The 21,336-nt window shown below is 37.6% G+C and overlaps 1 long non-coding RNA gene across 5 annotated transcripts in view; it reads left to right on the top strand.

Annotated features, from left to right (window-relative positions):
• The window catches only part of LOC147835345 (uncharacterized), a 299,503-nt gene that overhangs the window by 3,421 nt on the left and 274,746 nt on the right, over positions 1–21,336 (top strand). For all 5 annotated transcript variants that reach the window (XR_015499676.1, XR_015499678.1, XR_015499679.1 and 2 more), the window contains exons 2-3: positions 2,486–2,574; positions 3,789–3,864. This is a non-coding gene — a long non-coding RNA (uncharacterized LOC147835345). The remainder of the gene's footprint in view (positions 1–2,485; positions 2,575–3,788; positions 3,865–21,336) is intronic.

Genomic DNA, 21,336 nt, shown 5'->3' with positions numbered 1-21,336 from the left:
AACTGCGACTTATTATCAGCACTCTTATTACCATAATGACCTTATTTGCCTAAATATTGTCCCTATTAGTCCGAGGGAAAGTGCGGAGTCCGGTGCGTAATGAACCGCCGGGGTCTTGTATCACGCTAGGGATTTTGACATGCCTTTTATTACTTTTACACTAAATGGAGGAAATGATGTGGCTCTTGTTGGTGATTACTTAGTGTCTCCTTGATGTCAAAGTGAAATGTGTATCCTCCTTTAATATTTGATTGTTTTTCTTGACGCAATTTTATCCAATTCATCATTTTGTGTGCTAATTTACTGAGCTCGTGACACTTTCAGTGATCTGAGTTACTGCGTAAGTGGACCTTCTTAGATGATGCGGTCGTTTGATGTCAGATTTCCTTTTGGCAAATTGACTACATTGAGGGAAAAGAGTTTGTGCAAAACATCTTTCCCTCATTTCTCAGACTTTCAAACCCAAAGAACTCTATAAACAACAGCAAGCACAGTCTTTTAATACTGTGAAGTGTTCATAAAGACTTTTGCGCATGCTAGTGTGTTCATTTCTTAATGAGGCCGACTATTAATGTACTTATTTTGGCCCATTTAAAAAACATTTTAATCTATGCATGCATGCATGTTTGCTCTTGCGGATCAATTAATCCATGTCAGGCCTCAAACAAAACTTTAGCACGAGGCTGCTTGCTTATTTGCTACTTATGCTCATCAGAGCTATGTTAGGGGGTTATGTGGCGGCTCAAAAGCGCAACATTAACAGCATAGTTGTCATAGCTTTTCTTGCGCGCACAGTGAACTGGGCATGCATTCTTGTGACACATCAAGCTCGTTAAAATAGCTGGGAAACTATTGGTGGTGAACGCAAAAGAATACAAAATAGCAGGAAACAGTGTCTGCCTATAACCAAGACAAAAGCCAAAAAAAGAAAAAGAACAAGAAAGCGAGGCACTGAGAGAAAGATATTGAAGTCTGATTGCTCTCCGTCTTTGTCTGGATTTGTTTCCCTGCTTGTTATTATTACGTTTGGAAAAAGACAATTATAAGCGGAAAAAATCAGAGGGGAATATTCATTATGATTCATTATCTGCTCCACTAAATTGCATCAAGCTTATAAAATATTTCTTTCACTTGTTCAAAGGCTTGTTAGCGCTTAAATTCAATTACCGCTGACTGTAACAGACTGTCAGGACTTTTTAGCAAATCATTAGTCAAGGTTTACTCCTGGGCAGAGAACAGCCGCTTGACAGCCTTAATTGTTGTGAACCATTTAAAGGTCCACTAATGAAGCAGGGCTACAGTCGGCCAGTTGTAGTTGGCTCGAGATTGAAATTTCCAAAACTTTGGCAAGATCAAAGTGATACAGTGAAGACCATTTGCTAAATTATCGGCTCGAAATTAAGCTCGTCCACGACCTTGCTTTTTCCATCTCGGCTTTTCTAAGATAGAGGGGAGGAAAAGGTTGCCCTCCATCTCAGTGCCTTTCATCTAGAAATGAAATAACATTGAGCAGTATGAATTAAATATTGTATTGAAGGAAGAGGCGAAGAGACGTTCATCCTGACATGGTGACAGCAGCAGGATTTGGTGTTAGTGGGCAGCAGTTTGATTACCGAGGACAGGCAAAGAACAGGAAACTTGACCAGTCAGTTGCTTCATACATAAAGCATCATAGTTGTTGTAATTCATACACTTTTTAAATGTATGAGTACCGCAGAGCATTTGAAACTCCTATAAATCATCTCTGAGCTGTTGAGAAACTAAATAGATAGACATTCTTGAAATGGAAAGTTACACCAACAATGAAAATTTGCAGATAATTTACTCCCCCTTAGGTCTACCAAGAAGCACTTTTTATTCAGTGTAACAGTAGAAGTCAATGGCATGTTGAGAGACAAAACAAGACAATGAGGTCTTTTAAAATTGAACCCAGCAAACAATTTTGTGTTTAATAGATGTCTAATAAACATCTAAATGTAGACAGCTTGGCTAAAGCAAGGCCAAACTTGTGCTGTCAGTGAAAATCTAATAGGCATCTAAGAATAGTCCAAAACTAGACTAGTCGTCAAATAGACAGATTAGACAGACTTTATATGTGTAGTCATTCATTTCTGTTTATTTTATGACTAGTCTAGCTTTGGCCTATTCTTGGATGTCTATTTCACTGACAGCGCAAATTTAGCCTCGTTTTAGCCAAGACGACTAAGCTTAGACGTCTATTAGACATCTTTTAAAAAACAAAAAATGCTTGCTGTGAATGATCTATCTGTGCAAAAACTGAACTTTATGTTCAACAATATTCACAGCAATTGGGCTTGAGCACATTGATGACGGTTTAGAGTGTGAACTTTCATCCAAAGACAATCTTTCCAATTATAATTAATATATTTTATAGGTTGCAGTTTTTTATTTTGTTTCTAAAGGGAGGATGCTGTGAGTAATGTGATTTCTTTCACAAACTATATCTTTGTTTTTTCTTTCGCAGTGGTTTTAGCTGTCAACTTGGATATTGTAAAACAAAATCATCCTTAATGTTCTGCAGAAAAAGTCACCAACATCATAGACGGCCTGATGGTGAGTACATTAAAAGCATATTTTTGGTGAACTTTACCTTTTATGATCAATTGAGGTAAGTTTCACAAACTAATTTTGAGAAGCATGTGATTTGATTGATTGCGGCTGGTCTCCCATCCGTAATCATTAGTAAGCCAATCGGATTGATCCAAACTCACTATAAATAGCCCGTCTGGTATTACTCTCTTATCTTTGTTTTTCAAAGAATCCCCCCCACCTCCCCCTTTTCCTCCTTTACCAGGGGGAGCTCTCGAGAACTACCTGATCTCTTACCCCCTTACATGCTAATTGACCAAGAAGGAGCCCTGGGCTCAATTATCTCCGAGCTTAGGGTTATATCCTGGGACAGCATGCCAAACTTGCTAATATTATCAAGCAGAAAGACTATTGCCAAGAGAGGAGACTGAACACCTTCCACCTATGAGTTAGGCGCCACATTCTGCGCATTACCTGGAAGGACAGTTTCCAACGTCAAAGTTCTGACTCGAACCAGCCTACCAAGCATGTACACCATGCTCCGACAACATCGCCTGCGTTGTCTTGGCCATGTATGCCGCATGGAGGATAGGAGAATCCCAAAGGACATCCTAAACAGGGGACTCTCATCCAGGAAGAGAACCAAAGGGCACTAGATTCTGCGATTTAAAGATGTCATAAAGAGAGACATGAAAGCCTTCGGCATAAACACACAGAAGACCTCGCAGCAGAATGCCCGAAGTGGAGGTGCACCCTGACCAAACAACTCAAGTCAGGTGAAAAGAACATGATGTGTGCTTTGAAGGACAAATGAGTTTGTTCGAAATGTGTGGAACAACGACAGTCAGGGAGCCACCTATCAGTGCGACCTCAAAGAATGTCTCTCCCATATTGGCCTCTTCAACCACCAATAGGGCTGTCTCAGACAGTCATGGTTCAAGATCAGATTAGTAAACATCATCCATGGTCAACACTGACCAACGGTGGCCTACATCTAAGTGTGAACTCTTGAAATAGAGATTCTGTGTGTTCTTATGTTTGACACTAAACTCCATAGCCCACTCTCTTCATATAATCATTTCATATAATGTATTTTTTAAACTCTTAGCAGCAGCTGCTTTGCTACTTTATGTAAGAACACCATGATCTCCTTTGTACCACTGTGTTTTTCACTATCAATTCTTTTCTATGCTAGTAATTTGTTTGCTCATAGTTTTTTTTTTTTTGCCATTTTTCAGAGCTTTGCCAAGTGGATTCGTGTTTAATTGGTCCCTTGATGCCACATTGGACAGGTACTTGGACGGAAAAAATGGGGTAAGAGTGTTTTATTTAGTTATTAGCTTAAGTGCTAAATCACAGCTGCTACACAGAGCACCTTTAACAGACCAGTTTGAAATCCAGCACACGAAAATTCACCTGAAACTTTCCAAAACAATTCTTCACAAGTAGCTAATGACATGCGTAGGGTAATTCTGACAAAACCTGTGTGACCTGTACGTGGCAGTAAGTACCGCATGGCGATCCTCTCATTAGAGGCTTTTCCCACACATTTGATCCATAAATTGCCTCAAGATTTTCTGGGAGGTGTTTTTGTAAACCCCCGAGCCTGTGCAGATATGCTTGTTGGTGCTTTCCCATCAGTGGAATGTAATCCACTCTTTAGTGTGAGTGACAGGAGGCAGCACAATGACTCACTCATGGCAGCTCCACGCCCGTGACCCACACCAGAACACTTTTGCTCTGAACCCCACCAGCTGGCGGCCTGCAAAACAGAGAAGATTAAATGTACCGGACCATGGCTTGCTGTCGAGGTACTGATGGAACCTTTTAAGAGCGAAATTGTTGCCGAGTGAATGCGCGGCGCTCTTGGCTGATGTCATTTCACAGCTGTTTGGTCAATTAAGCTGTGCAAAAGCACGGTCGCCACTTTACTCATTTGCTCTACACATCGGGACCTCCTCTACAGTTAATGCCGGGGCCTTTTTTTCTTGCCTCGTGACCTCTCATGAGCGCGGGTTCAAAAGATTTGACTTCACTCATCACATTGTTAGGCTGTTGAGAGGATCGGTCCCCTTGTTGCTAGTTGTCCATCAGTTCTTCTCAGACTAGCTGTGGTTTTCGTTCCCATATCTGGCTGCTTTTCAATTAACAGACAGCTACTGCAGCTGCTTGGATGCTTTGTCTTTTGTGATTTTAAGAGCTGCCCCTTGTTTGAGATTTATCTTTCATCGAGCTAAAGCAAGCTTTCTGGTGCCTAAGCTTTGTGGTCACAGTCTTCGCTCCGTCAACCTGTGTGTCCTCACACGTTGGTTAAGCGGTCGGGTGATTAAAGAATGCTGTGGTGTTCCCTTACCTGCACCCATTAGCATTGATTTATCTTGTGCAATATTTCAGTTACACTTGATCACTGTCAGCTTGCTGCGCTTCATTTGGTGGAAAAGATTGTTTGTGTAATTTTGTGTGGATTTGCAAGTGGAAATCATCTTTGTAGAGAATGATTATGAATGTTTGAGTGAGATTCAGTTATTTATATATTAGTGTGTGTATATGTACACTACCGGTCAAAAGTTTGGGGTCTGTACAATTTTTAAATGTTTTAAAATAAGCTTATCCAGCTCACCAAAGCTGTATTTATTTAATCAAAATACAGAACAAATTGTAGAATTGTAAAATGGTATTGCACTATAAAATAACTGCTCATAAGTTGTTTATCATTTAATTTAATCATTTATTCTAGTGATTTTAATGATGATTTTTCAGCTTCATTTCTCCAGACTTCATAGTCACATGATCCTTCCGAAATCATCTTTATCAATTATTATTATTATTATTATTATTATAAATGTAATAGTAGTAAAAGCAATGATGACTGGAGTAATAATTTCATTTGAAACTACATACAATAAAAACAGTTATTTAACATTTTTATAAATATTTAACAATTAGTTTTTACATTTAATCAATGCCGCCTTGATGAACAGAATAAAAAAAAAAAACAAGAAAAAAAATTTGACCCAAACTTTTGACCGGTAGTGTATGCATTTGTGTAAGAATGTGCTCATAAAAGAAAAAAGCTTTATAAATTTAATAGCTGTAAAAATGTAATTGGGTGTAACCAAGAAAAATGACATTAGGGACCAGATTTACTAACACATTCTGTCAGAACAAACTGTCTTTTTGGCATTAACAAAGAAACAGGACACAAGGATCTACTAAACACGTGCAGTGAAGAATTGAACAGCTGTTTTTGTGGCTGAACATATTGAATATGCATTTGTAAGAGTTTCTCTGTCAGACTTAAACTTTATGGAGGGAGCGTATTTAAAGGCATGACGCAACATGATTTACTAATATTTGTGCTCTTCAAATGAAGGGCACTTGTGCAATTATTTATGTCTATTAAAGTCTTAATAAGGTATATGCACATATCCTGTCACAGACAGGACAATAAACACTGCATTAAATTACATTTTCCCCTGCTATGTCTTTAAAATAACTTTATTTTACCCCAGAATTTTCAATGGAGTTTCTGCGCTCGCCTGCTGATCCTGACTTTGCTCTTTCATTTCATTTTACGCTTAAACAACGAAATGAATGCTGAAGTCTTTTTAACTGATTGTATTGTAATTATATTACAACATTGATGTTGTAAAAGAAACCTTATGTAATTCAAAATAGTCACATTAAGCTTTCCCCAGAAGTTTATCATTGGCTGAACAACACTGGCTGTACATATAGAGTAGCCCATTGTTGGACTTAAAATAGCTGCAGTTCTTGCTGCAAGGAGGCACCACAGACAACGAGAGTGCATACAGGTAGTTGAATAGAGAGAAATTTTTCCTTGTGTATCGATTTTTTTGGAATGCCAGTTGAACACATCATCCAAAAATATTTTTTGTCAAACCATGTTATTTTTTAAAAGTTGCATCAGGAATTAAAAGATTACCCCAAAAATATAGTCATACACCTGAATACCCCTGTCAAAATTTTGAATAGCTCTGATTAAGACCCCCAATAGTGTGACCACATGTCATGTTTTTCCCAGGGCTGTCTCCCATTTCAACTCTCATTTAGTGTCCCACAAGAACAACCTAATCAAAGGTAACCAAGCTCATTGTAGAACAAAATGACCATTCTTTCACAATCGATTACTTTTCAGTAAGAGAAGCTGGGATAGATGGAATCATGCTAAATGACTTAACTGAAGCTTGATCCTAGTTCCCTTAGACAGTGTGCGATTTGTTCACTTTGCACCTGAACTGTCAAATACACAAGCAGTTGTCAAAATGTACATTGTGCAGGCTATCTCACATAAATACAGTCAGTTATGGCTTAAAAAGTTAACTTTAAAACAAGTTATGGGAATAGTTCAGCACATGGGTCCTGTCCAGTAGTTTTCAAGTAAAAGTTTTATGTCTTGTCTTGTGGACACTATTCAGCTTGTGTTTCTAACCATTCTTTGCCCCAAAAATATATATGTACAGTATGTCTTCTTTTTTCTATGTGATGTGCAAATTATGATGTCTAGAATATCAATTATTTTATTAGAACTACACATGTTTGTTTAGCCTTCGCTTAGACACAGAATAGAAAAAAATCTTGCGCAGTGCATGGTCCTACCACCCACACCTTAAGAGAATATGCTTACTTGGTATATTGCGTTGAGCAATATATGTTACGTTTATTATCTTTAATTTGCACTTTGTCAGTAAATAAATCACCTGCAAAAATTTCAGAGCCATCTGGACAGTTTTGGAATTGTACTCTAACACAAATTTGCTCTGTTGATGAATAAATCTGGCTTTAAGGGTGCGTATCCACCGAAGCATTTTTATGGTGATAACATGTGAGTGCTGTTCTTTATTTCTGTTGTTGTCAATGGAGGTGGTCACTTGAAAACGCCGACGACATAGCAAAGGGCAGAGTATATGTTTTATGCTCATTGCTAAGTGCTCTGCATTTTCTTTGCTAAGTGCAAAGCACTTTCTGTAAAAATGTCAAATTATAAAAAATTTGACATTTAGCTTTTTAAATGATTTTTGTTTTTTTTTTACTATTATTATTACATATATAATTGTTTATTAAAGTGTCAGGAACAATACATTTAGCTTTCAAAGCTGTTAACTTGTTTGTTTCAAAATATCATCCTTTTTTAAATGTCCACTATAGTGGACACCAGGACCATCTTAATGTAATTAATGACTGCATGTTATAGGTGGCAGAACTAAACCAGAGATGATTCTTTATAAAATAGTTGTGGTAGATTCTTGAGGGAGATTTAGAGTCAATTAGTAAATTAGAGAATTAGAGACAATAAGAGAATGACAGTCAGTTTTAAATCACTTTTATATTAAATTTCTTTTGGATTAACAAATCCAACAAAAAAGTAACAATCTCTTTTTAATATTATATTTTTTTGAGTTTGGTTCTCTTTCAGACTATAAACTGTTTCAGGAATTTCAGTACAAAGGGGAAAAAATGGCTTTTGTTTTGTTTTTGGTACATTAATATTGGATTATTATCCCTTTACAGCCATATCCTGTACAGTTTTGTTGATTTTGAACTAAAATGGTCCTGTGGTCCACTACAGTGGACATGCTATAAAATTAAAAATATAAACAAAATGTAAAAACTCTAAATTACATATATTTCTTTAACCCAAAGGATGTAGGAAATCACAGAAAAAAAGAAAAAAAAAATGAAAAAATCTCTTCGGGTCTTAGATATTAATGACAAAATGGCACATTTGCTGTGAAATATCTTGTTTGTTTAAAAATCTGAGTGTAAAATTTAAATATATAATAACTTATTATTTATTTAAACAAGTACGTTATTTCAATGTACATATAATATAAATTAATAAGTTGTTAAACCGTTTTGTTAAATAATCATAAACATTTTTAAACTATATTGTGCCTTATTTATTTAATTCAAAACATGTCCTTCCTGCATGGTTATATTCAGTAGTTCTATGCAGACTTCCATCTGAACTATCACTGTCATCCGAAGCTGACGAAAAGGCTAGTGGACTCGACAAAAAGTGTGAGCTTTTTTCACTTGCCCCCCCTTTAGACCCCCTCTGGAAATACCTCCCAAGAAAGACGTGCACCACATGGCCAGAGCTTAGTTTAAGTCACTCAGAGTTATTGGGTTTTGACAGTGTGTGCCATCAAGTCTTTACCCTCAACAGGTGTTTTACATTCCCCCTCCAGAGGGTGGCCTGCAGACTATACCCTACACAGGCTCGAATTGTTCCCTCCTCTGCAGTTTGGCCAATGGGCTTTCAGCAAGACGCTCGCACACATTTCTTTCATTGCTACTTCAGACAACACATGTACGCAACAGAGCGCCGAGCTGTAAACGTCAGACTTTGAACCATGAACCTGCCAAAATCCTGTGCCATCCTCGGTGAGCCTGGAAAGACTTTTCTTTTTCAGTCATTCTATATATGCAGCGCTTGAGTTTGGCGCTCAAGGAGTCGACTTCTCATCCCCCCCACCTCGTCATCAAGTATTCCACACTAAAGCGCAATGGAGTGTCAAGACGATGATAAGAAGCAAGCTGCGAGCTGTCAATGCCGCCCTGATTAGGGAGCGAGGCTGAGGTGGGATCCGTAAGCTCGAGTGAACAAATCTCGAATGTCCTCGGAAAATATATCTCTACCAGCAAATCAAATGCTTCTGTACGGCGCTGTCTGTTGCACCTGAGCTCCAAACAAGAGGAGACTTTATTATTATTTTAATTAGGTTCTTTGTGTTTAATTTCCCCAGGCTTAGCTTGAGTCAGCGCCGGTGTGAACAAGGAAGCATGCACTTTTGAGTGCCGATACCCCCAAGTGATTATAGCGCAGGTACAATAGCTGGCATGTATAAAATTTCTCTTATTAAAGTCAATACATATACATATGTCTGATGCATAATTTATACCAGCAGCATGTAGAGCCAACATGGGAGAATAGCTTCACAGAGTTTTTTTTGTTTTTTTTTGTTATATCGCCTTCAAAGTGTTTTAGAAAGAGTATCAGGAATTCTGCCGAGCTTTCAGCAAACACTGATTTGGGTGAACGTCCCAAATGTAGTTTTGTCTCCACATTTATTTGACCAGGATGGCAAATATTTAGAGACAAAAGTTTCATTTTTCTTCACAGATTTTGTAAAAATATGCACTATAAAAAACTATTTTGTGTTGTTTTACAAGATATTCTAATGCTTGCATGTTTAACTATAAGAATGCATTAAGCTTTAATAAAGCTTAAAAAACTAGCATTTTTTGAAGGACTCATTTCTGTGTCTGTGGGGAAATTAAGTGCAATAGTTATTAGCTCTGCTAAACATTTATATTAAAGCATCATTTTTCTCAAGTTTATTTATGTAACACAATTTATACACAGTGCTAATTCAAAGTGCTTTACATAAACAGAAATAACAAGAAAATTAAAAGTGATTAAAAGAATTAAAAAAATTAAAACTGATAAAAAGTTGTAGGTTTTAAAAGAATGAGAAAGAAAAGAAAGACATAATAGTTTGAACTGTTGGATGTATCAGTGCTCATTCGATAAAGGCAGAGCTAAACAGATGTGTTTTAACTCTTGATTTGAATGTGCCCAATGTTGGAGCACATCTGGTCATTTCTGAAAGCTGATTCCAGCAGCGGAAGTGCAGCAGCTGAAGGCGAATTCACCCTGCTTTGTCTGAACTCTTGGAATTTCTAGTTTATATGATCTTAAAGATCTGAGTGATCTGTTAGGTTTGTATTAAGTGAGCATATCTGTAATATATTTAGATCCTTGGCCATTTAGTGATTTACAGACTGGTAGTAATACTTTAAAATCTTTTCTGAATGTAACAGAGAGACAGACAGGTGTGATGTGATTTTTTTGGCTCTGGTCAGAATCCTGGCAGCGGCGTTTTGGATGAGCTGTAACTGTCTGACTGTCTTTTTTGGAAGGCTGGTCTATATAATTAATAGGAATATTAATTATTTTGATAATCTTTTTTTTTTTAAATATTGATTACATTATTGACATTATTGTTACTGACTGATTATTTGAATGAATAATTGACTAATTGTTAAATATAGAAATGTTTAATAGCAATTGTTGATTACATATTCAGCTAAACAACCCAGCAGGCACAAGACGTCAACATGACGTCAAATTGATGTTGTACCTCAATGTTGTGGGAACATTGCATTTTGGGTGGAAAGGATAATCAGGTTGACGTCAGAACCCGACGTCAGACCAATATCAGTAGCAACGTTTCCATCCACCTGTTTTCATGCGCATTTTGAATATAAAAAATCAGTTAATGGAAACGCCAATATGCGCACCAGTTTTTAAAATGCCATTAACTGAGTAGGATGAACTTTTTATTCGAAAAGCAAAGATTTGCATAAACTACAATGGAAACACTTCACGTATGCGCATTTTTGGATGGAAACATAGCTATTGTCTAACGTCAGACAGGCGTTGGATTTTGGTTACTTTCCAAAATCACACAACCTATAAACAACAAAATATCAATGTCTAATGATGTTAAAGCTTGATGTTGTGTGGACTTTACTACTATGATGTCTATCAGGCATTGGATTTTGGTTGAATAAATGTCAGTATTTGATGTTGGTTTAAGATGTTGGCTCGATGTTGTATTTTGGTTACTTTCCAACACAACATTGAATTTTTATTCACCCGGCATCACAACCTAAATCTGATCTAATATTTATGCCCTATAATGTTGTATGCCTTATGAGAATGTTAGTTAAAACAATATTATTTGTCAATAATGTCAACTAATTGTTTCAGTTTTCCCTTTACATTCTAATTTATGCATTGGGCTGATGCTTTTATCCAGACTTTGCAAAGCTCTGCATTTTGTCAGACCATGCATGCATTCACTGAGAATTGAACCCATGTCCTATAGTTTGAGCTACAAGATACTTTATGACCAAAATTATTATTCAATTTTTGGGATGTCAGACAAAAATTGTGATGTAATACATAACATTTAACATTTTATAGTGGTTGTCATTAATAAAATTACAGCTTATTAGACCATAAAATAGTTTGATAATCTTATCATCATCAACCAATCATTTTAGCCCTATTCAACATTCATACGTTTGGATTTGGATGATGCTTTATTAAAACTGACTTTTCATTAAAGGTCTACATTTCATGCATATCCTTAGGATTAAATCCATGAGGTACTGTTTGGTCTACGATTTTAAATGCTTACTATTCAACTTTTGAAATATCAGACCAAAAATAAAACATCTTAAATCTTATTGGTGTAATTTACTACACTGAATAAAAAAGTGCTGTTCACCTCTGGCGTCAAATTCCATTGTTATTTTTTGATAAATTAGTTTAGTATTATTGAACTGATGGAATTCACATACCTCTTTATTTACATGAGGGTTTTGTGAAATTCAGATTGATTTAGGCGCATTAATGAAATTCCCAACTCTAGCTATTTTGAACTGAACAAATGCAAATGAAAGTCCAAAGCTTGATTACAACCAAAGACAAAGCGATCTTTGTTCTCATCCTTAGTTTGATGTATGCGCCTGATGAAAGGTTAATGGGGCAAAACAACTCAATTAAAAAAAGCAACAGTTTTGGTTCCCATCATCAAAATTGTGGCCACTCCGCTAAGAACATTCCTCTGTTAAAGCACACCATCTGGCTCCTGAACAGACAAAAGTTTGCTTTCACGCTAGATGTTTATTGTTCTGAAAGATTGATGCGGCTAATATCAGCCTTCACCGTGACAGATTATCTTCAACAGCTAATCAGCGCCATTAGGAGATAAATATCAGTAATTTAATCAGTACAGTAATTTCTTTAGCAATAATACAATTTAGGAATGTAAGTGATTAAGTAATTAGCATCCATCGCTCCAGATAACGGTCCCTTAGAGTTCTGAGCGTCTGGTTTCTGTAGATCTTACTGCTAGATTTTAGTCCCCTCCTACCAAAATGTTTTTATTTTTTGTCTTTTTACTGAATTGTTAGATTCTGGCAGAAACCCAGAGCGCTTTATAAATGACCCCTACCTATTTGTCTTTTAGTCTGCTGCTAATTCCAGCCGTTTTCAAGCTAGCGTGGACTTGTTGCACAAGACCTGCACGCCGGGGAAATGAATGCCTTACATTAGATTCAATTGAAAAATTATGTGCACTTGATAAAATAAAGCCTGGCTCTGGGCTGGCATATCTAAACAGCTATCAAGGATCTCTTTGTTGCTCTTCAAGCAGCACCCGCCTGGGGCAAGTCCTGGTTTCAACATTCTAAAGTTATACCCCTTTATTTACAAAGTAATTTGTCGGTTAGTGTTAATTTCCTAAATGCAACATAAAAGAGAGTGCAGCGGGGAGAACTTTTTGGGAGAAAATCATAAAAACAGCCGAGAATCAGGCAAATTGCTAACATGTGTGGCCTGCTGCTGAGGGCTGCCTCTGCGTGGCTGTTTCTGGCCCTCTGAGCATCGGCCAGTTCCGTTTGAAGGGTGCAGTTCTTTAATGAAGGGCTAATTTTTATTGCCACTCCATTGACTTCAAAGCAGCTCGGGTTGCCAAACATAATTTCACTGGAGGTATTTTCAGGTGCACTGCAAATAGTTCATAAATAATTCCCCCATTAGGCCTGTTCTTCTCGCGAGCGCCACTTTTTGGGGTGAACATTTCTTGTGTTTGTCTGCGTGTCTCTCTCAGGTACTCTTTTTTTTCCTGCAAGCTTAAGGAGTCAAATGCCACTTAGTAGATCTGTTAGCCTTCAGAAATGACTGCGGCATCAGATGTGTCATTTACTTGCAGGCAGAGAGGCCTGATTAGAGGATTAGAGAATTAAAATAAATCCAAGCCAACAGGGCTAATGGGTGATGCCTTATTGCACATGACCAAGCTGCCACTTTCAATGCTTTCTCAATCCAGCTTTCTCAAAATGGCCCCCGACCCCCTACTTTACCACTACGCTGAATTATTGCATTGTTAGAAATTCTCATCCAACACATATATAATCAGCCGCAGAGTCTTTGTTATTCGGGCGACGAGTCTCAAGCAATTAAATTTGATGAAAGAATTGTGTTATGAATATTTGTTGTGTGCGTGATTAGATTAGACGGCTGATGATGTGTGTGTACATGCATATTTGGCTCATTTTGCGAAAACCTCTTGTAGAATACTTATGAAGTCATTCATTCACAATTAGGAGCTCTTTTCTGTGTATTTTCTTTAAAGGAATATTCCGGGTTTAAAGTGGCATGATGTTGATTATTCTGAAAATGAATTTTGACATTCTTTAAAAAAAGACATACAGTCACAGGATGGCTCTTACAATAGAAATGGAGCCAGTTGTTTTTTTTAGCTCTTTTTCTGTCAACTTAAAAACATGAATGCATTAGATTAGCCATTTAGTCCACTGATCTTTTCTACTGAAAATGGTGATGCACAATACCTGCAGCCATATTGGTATCGGCCAATAAATGCTAATTTTTTTGTGTTATTGGAAATATTTCCTAATTAGTGGGAGTTTTTCCACCATAAAAAAGAATTACAGAAATGCTTTAAAAAAATCAGGTGTCCAATGTTCTTTGAATTTTTTTTTAAAGCTCTGAAAAGTGTATATCAAGATTTGTACTTTTCAGGCCCCCAAAATGCTTTTGTTGTGCAAATGCATAACTGTCCTTTCATAGATTCATAGTTGTATTAAAGGGCTGGTCCAGAGTGTATTTTTAAGGCTTTGTTGTGTTTATGGGGTGCAAAGCAATGTGTGCTCATGCTTCATTTGTAGAAAATCACGTTATTTTTTTATGTATCTTAACTTAATTATATACTGCTACTCAGCTAAAATGAAAACGACTGGCAAATTTACTAGTTCCTCTGAAAGGCTTGCCCTCAAGAGGCTCTGATTGGTCAGCTAACATGTGCTGTGATTCACAGATCAGCTCCACGTCACCAGGATGCATCTTTGTTATAACATTAGTGCCTCTGGCCTTGCCCCTTTACTGTGTAGGGTGTGTGTAACCTAAAGGGTTTATGACATCAATAACCCGGATGTATTTTGTTATAGTCCTCAAATTTTGTTCACTGTAGGCATCGCTAAGCCAATGCTGTAAAAGCCAATGTATTCCATTGCATTGAACTTAGAGCATCTTAGATTTAGAAAGGTTGTTAATGTTCACGCATTTACATTACACATCAACTAAAGTTTAAAATACGATGTCGTAGTGGACCACCCCTTTAAACTCGAGTATTGGATTAATTCTGACATCTTTTTCCTGTTTTTGCATCACTGAAAAACTACAAACTCTCAGGTATAAAAGTACATACTGTAAGCTGTCACATTCACCTTTACACACTGTAAAAAAAAATCAGTGGTTGCCAGAATTTACCCGTTAAAAATATAGTAGCAGTGTAAAATCAATTTCAACATTTTATTGTAAATTACCATATCTTGTAAACTTTTTTTTTGTCATAGACCAACTTTTTGAAGTACTAACATCTGCACAACTTAACTTTGTTAGACAAAAACACAACCATATAAGGTATGGATGAAAAAGGTCATACTGTATGATGGGACAGACTCATCACAAACAACTGTTTCCACATGCAGAGAAGCAGCATCCTCATATATAGATGGTTATATAGATGTGTCATTCCAGCTGATTCGAATGTTATCACTCAATTAAATGGGTGGTATTAGTGGTTATCAGTTGATAGATATGGGCCAGTAGGGGCCTTCTGTGCCTACAAGTAGGCTCACAAGGCTGTCATCTTCAGCTATAGATTACATACGGCTGCGACCAGAGGTTAAGGAGAATTATTTATATTATTTATAAAATTTCCCACTTGTTGTATTTTATTAACGTCTACCCCTACCCCAACCCTAAACCCAACCGTCACGTTAATGTAAAAACAAATCTGGATCTGGAGTCTTCTCTATTACTATAACTGATTAACCACAAGAATAATTTATATTGTTTAATAAATTTCCCATTAATTGTATTTTATTAAGGTCTTCCTCTACCTTAACACTAAATCCAACAGTTAAAATAATGTAAAAACAGATCTGGATCAGATATGGATGATTACAGCCTTCTGAACCTACTAGTAAATGCAGAAGGCCCCTACTGGCCCATATCTATCAGCTAATCTCCACTGATAATGCACATTCAGTCAAATGATAAAATTTAAATTGGGTGGTCATTCACACAATTTCTAAACACTGTTATAGTAACACATGAAATTAAAATAATCGAATTCACCTTAAATATTAAGGAAACTTTCTGTTAAACGAGTTACATTTTTTTACTGCAGCATTTTTAGTTTTTAATCGTCAAATCACGCACATTTGAACATAAATGGTCCATTTTGGTAAATAAAAAGTATATATTAGTACCTAAAAATGTCAAAAGCTATGCTTTTGTACTTTTTGTACACAGTATATCTTTAAGGTACCAATATTTCTACTTTAGGTACAAATGCATACCTTTCGAAAAGAAAACCGCCCCAGTGACAGTTCTCGTGCTGTTTCTGAGAGTGCAACTACAAGCATGCTCTTATTTGCATCCTAAGTAGTAGACTTTATTTTAGCCATTCAGTTCTCACATATAATGCACATTTTATCCTCTGCCGATTTGAGATTTTAATGGATTTTGAGAGACTTCCAGATCCAGGCAATCAAAATCTTTATTGAACACAAACTAGCAATAAAAAGAATAACGGCATCAAAGCACATGTTTCACATTCCAGCACATTCTGAAAGGATTATATGAGACTTATGAGGCCATGCCTTGACTTAGCAAGCTATTAAACATGTTTCGCCAATGTCAAATGCTTTGTAAAGAACTTCATAAAAACTCTTTTGATACTGTAGGTAATAACATGGAGGAAGTGGAGCTTTGGGTTGTTTTTTTTTTCTTTTTCTCCCTCTCTACAGCACTCAGTCACAAACATAAAAATGCAGCTACAGACACACAAGCATGAGAGCCTAATGTGGTTTTTCCCGTTATTGTGTGTAAAGAATTATTATTGTTTTTTTTAATTACATTTCTGTCCCTGCAGCAGACTGCAACCTTTGAGGGGGAAAATTGGAACACTCCTTTTATTGTTACCAGGCAGGTATTTGGCAATAACTTGCATTGGTGTCATCGTACACGTAACATGTTTAATGTGAAAACAGACCATAAATCATGAATCATTGCAGTGATATTTGATTATGCTTCGTAATTGTCGTTACCCACGCCAGAATTTTTCGGCTCGCACTGGCATTAAGTGTAGTCTGCTCTGTAAACGTCTGCAAGTTGGAAATGTGCTAACATTTGAGAGTTTTACAGCTTACAGTGGGCTCACTTTGAGATATATCGGTGTTCTCTGTTTAATACTTTATATTGAACGTCATGATCAAATGATTTTGTCAGATATATTGAAGCTGTTTTATTGTTTGCTTGGGATTCAAAGCTGTTTTTCATTTTCTTAGACTATCTTTATAATCCTTGCAAAATGAAGAGAACATTAATCTGCCTAACCAGATGCATTATTATGAAGCTGTGTCATTGTTTGCAGGTTTATTGGATTGCTTTATGCTCACGGCTTGTATTCATTTTGACGTTAGAAACCAACATATGCTGTACATGCATACATATACCATCTCCTGCTGAAGAGGGCAAGGTTGCGTTCATGAGAAATTAAAGGGATTGTTAAACCAAAAAAAAAGACATTTTGACAATTTACTCGCCCAGGATTTTGCTCTGGATAGTTGTAGCACCTCCCATGAGTTCTACATTTCTAATGCCATTTTTCTCACAGACATGGGTGATGGGTAAATGTCACTAACATTAGCTCTCTGTATGTATATGTCACACTATTAAATATTTTTCCAGCATTTTGAATGGGATAAATGACATATTACTGTGCTTCACTGGTAGTTCCTATTGTGCTGAATTTGACCCAACACCAAAGTAGTTAAAGTAGCCTCCAATAGGCTTTGCAATTCTTCTTAGTTCCTGCAGTGCAACCATGAGGAAAAGTTGGTCCTCCCACCAATAGTTCTAGGAACTATGGCTGTGTCCGAAACCGCCTACTACTCAGTAGGTACTGCATTTGAATTTAAACATACTACTCGGCCGTTAGAAAAGTACATTCTATACAGTATGAATGTGAAAAGTATGAATGGAATTCGGACATACTACATCCCCCATTTTGTCATGGTCACGTGACCTACCTGCGTCAGTTGCGTCGCTTTACTTCCATTCATGAATTCGCTCGCGGGGCATCATGGGATGCCCACCCCAGAATCTCGTCGGAAGTAGTAAGTCATCCGGGTACTTCTCGCATACTGATTTTAGAATTCTATGAATTCGGACATACTACTCGGCTCGCATACTGATTTTGGCCTACTATATAGTATGGAAGTATGCGGTTTCGGACGCAGCCTATGAAAAAGTTCATCTGAGACTAAATTAAAGGCATCGGAGGTGTCTGTATGTTATTAATGGTGTAATGTATCTTAAAGAGCCACTTCTAATAATAATGTTTTAAAAAAAATTAATAATTCCTTACATTTCATATAGCGCTTTTCTGGGCACTCAAAGCGCTTTACACATTAGGGGGAATCTCATCCACCAGCAGTGTGCAGCATCCACCTGGATGACCCGACAGCAGCCATATTGCACCAGACAGCACACCAGCTGATTGGTGGATTATCAGATGGGGATGATTAGGAGGCCATGATGGACAGAGCCCAGTGGGCAAATTTGGCAAGAGTGCCAGGTTTAAACCCCTACTCTTTTTCGAAGGACATTCTGGAATTTTTAAAGACCACAGAGAGTCTGGAGTTCAGGTTAACGTCTTATTTGAAAGACACTGCTCACTGAGTAGTATAGAGTCCCCATCAATATACTGGGGGATTATGACCCACACAGATTGCAGGTTGAGCGCCCCCTACTGGCCTCACTAACATCACTTCCAGCTGCAGCCTAGCTTTCCCATGTGGACTCCCATTCAGGTACTGACCGGGCACAGCCCTGCTTAGCTTCAGTGGGCGATCATGTGAGTACATGACTCATATCCCGAGCTGCTGCTGCCCTGATGGTCATGGGGAGTGGAGAACATGAGTCTGATTCCAGCGACACTCCAGGGACAGACGAGTCTTCGCTGAGGCCAGCTTCCAGCCTCCACCGCGGTGACTGAAGCTCTGCACAAGACTTTTGGCCAGCGGAGAAATTAAAATGGTCGTGCCCAACTGAGTCTGGTTCTCTCAAGGTTTTTTTTCTTCACTCTCCTATCAGGTGAAGTTTTTTTCCCTCTCCGCTGTCGCCACTGGCTCGCATGGTTCAGGACTGGTAGAGCTACGATTCGAATAATTTGCTCTTCAGTGTTTGAACTCTCAGTAATGATTTTAAATCACACTGAACTGAGCTAAACTGAACTGAACTGAACTTAAACACTAAAAACTGAACTACACTGTTCCAGTTACTATGACCATTTATGTGCAGCTGCTTTGACACAATCTACATTGTAAAAGCGCTATACAAATAAAGCTGAATTGAATTGAATTGAACTTGCAGAGAGTTAGCTTCCTGTTTTGCCTGTACTCTTAAAGGGATGGTAGCCATTGACTAGTCTTTAATGAATCTCAAAGGACCACAATTTCAACTCAAAGGCTTCTTTATTGTTCTTCTGAGGAGGAAAAAAAAGTCCTACATCTTAGATGGCTTGAGGGTGAGTGAAGAAAAAGCACATTTGAATTGTTACTATACCTTTAAATGTCTACCATTGACAGCTCGGTTTTCATTTTCAAGCCAAACCGATAATAATACGGCACATTCATGTAGAAAAATTGTCGTGATAAAGTCCACAGGGTTTTCAGAGCATCTGAGGTGTGTGTATTTTAAAAATTGGGTGAAGTGCGCTTGTTGGAAGATGCCAATCTCTTGTGGGCTTTTTTTTTTTTTAAAGATCAAACCACCAATACAAGACTGATTGTTCTTGTGATTCATGACTGCAGTCTGCCTAATTCCTCTAGATACACAAACACTTAATTAATGAGTCATTATGAGAGGAAGGAGAGCCCAGGGTATCTGTTAAACACATTCACAGATTGGGGCTAATGAGTTCTGTCTGTGCACACTGTGCCCATTATGGGATTGGGGCTGACTGGTGTTCCACCTCTGGGTGGCGTCTGTGCAGAAAGTACGTGCTGTTAGTCCTGGAGGGCCGCTCGGACTCCCAAGGGAGTTTTGAGGCCCTCAGCCTGTTCCTAACCCAGCTACAGGAAATGAGAGCCTGACCTCTACTCTGGAGGAATAAGGGCCATCTGAAAGCTTGCAGGGGAAAAAGTGCATTTATCTTTCCCACAAAAAACTCCTGCTAATTGTAGCGCTCGTTTCCATCATAATCCATCTCTGAAGGAGTGAAGAACTGGCATAAATTTAGAGCGTGTAAGTAGTGAATCTTTTTTGTAATAAATACCCAGGAAGAGAGCCAGAATTGTTGCCACATTGGGTTTTTGTGCTGTAATGCATAACTCGGCAAAGGGGCCTTTAATTCCAAGACCCCGGTTCATTATCCCAACCCGTGATTCAGAACGCAATTTTGATTCAAAGCCATTTTTAATGTTCCAAGACCATCCGTATAATAGGGCCCTCCCAAATGAAGAGACGCTTATTATGCGTGGTCATAATTAATCCAAAAAGATCACTCACTTAATCATTCACATCAGACCCTAGAAAATCTTCTCTAGATTTTCTGCTGCTTTCTGATCATAAATAATCACACAAAGAGACGCTCAATTAGATTTCCCTCAAAAGTCCTGGCATTATGTTGGGGGGGGAAAAAATTCTCTAACTAGTCAGGCTACATGCGTAATTGCTCTCCAGTGACTTTGATATCAGTTTTAAGCTGGAGGTTTAACTTCTCCTAATGACGGCTTCTTTGAGGTAAAAGTTCTCCATAATTGCAATTATAATTATCTGTAAAGTTCTTTTTTTCTCTCAGAACCTTCCTGCTGTATTGGTAGACTTCAGTGTACACGATTTTAACTCGATAGTGATGCTGTTTTCCATTGTAGTTTTGCAGTAGAATGTTGCCAAACCCCCACACCCCCGATTTAGTGCGTCTTATCTTTATTATGTAATGACTATTTTACACTTATGTTATATTGTGGCTTTACTTGAGTTTTTACTGCTATTTTTAAATGTTTTGTTTATTTATTTGTTTTTATGAAGCTTTGCTCTATAGTGCAGTTATTGCATCACAGTGATTTGTAGATTATAGTTATATCGTTTTAAACATTTTATTTCATCCATTTTTATTTATACATTCATTAATTTTCCTTTGACTTAGGGGCTTTCAAATCTGTGGTTCGGTTCATTTGGTCTGGGCCAAGGGCAACAAATGGTGCATTGTTTTTGGTCGTTTTCATGCCACACTGATTGCTTTGGTCTGAACCAGTTGAAAAGAACCAAAATGCAGCCATGAAACAAAATCAACGTCACTCATTGGCCAGATATTATTAAACGTATTTCCTAAACTGCTTTTCGATTGGCCAGAATTAACGTGCGGGAAAATGCCAATGGATCTCCCGCCAGTAAACAAACCGGCAGACACAAAATGTCACTTTTTAATATGGAGGGATGACTGCGCTGATTGTATCCCAGTTTATAATATACTCTATGGTTTGTATACATCACTTTAGACAAACTATACATTTCGAGAAAGAAGCACGGCTGTGTCTGGAAAGCAATGATTTAATGCATTGCAAATGGTAAAAGCACATTGCAAGTCACGT

Source organism: Danio rerio, chromosome 9 (genome assembly GCF_052040795.2).
Source record: "Danio rerio strain M-AB ecotype USA chromosome 9, GRCz13ab, whole genome shotgun sequence".
In the NCBI taxonomy this organism is placed as follows: Eukaryota; Metazoa; Chordata; class Actinopteri; order Cypriniformes; family Danionidae; genus Danio; species Danio rerio.
Note: the sequence above shows the minus strand (reverse complement) of the source record. Positions and strands in the feature narration are given on the sequence as shown.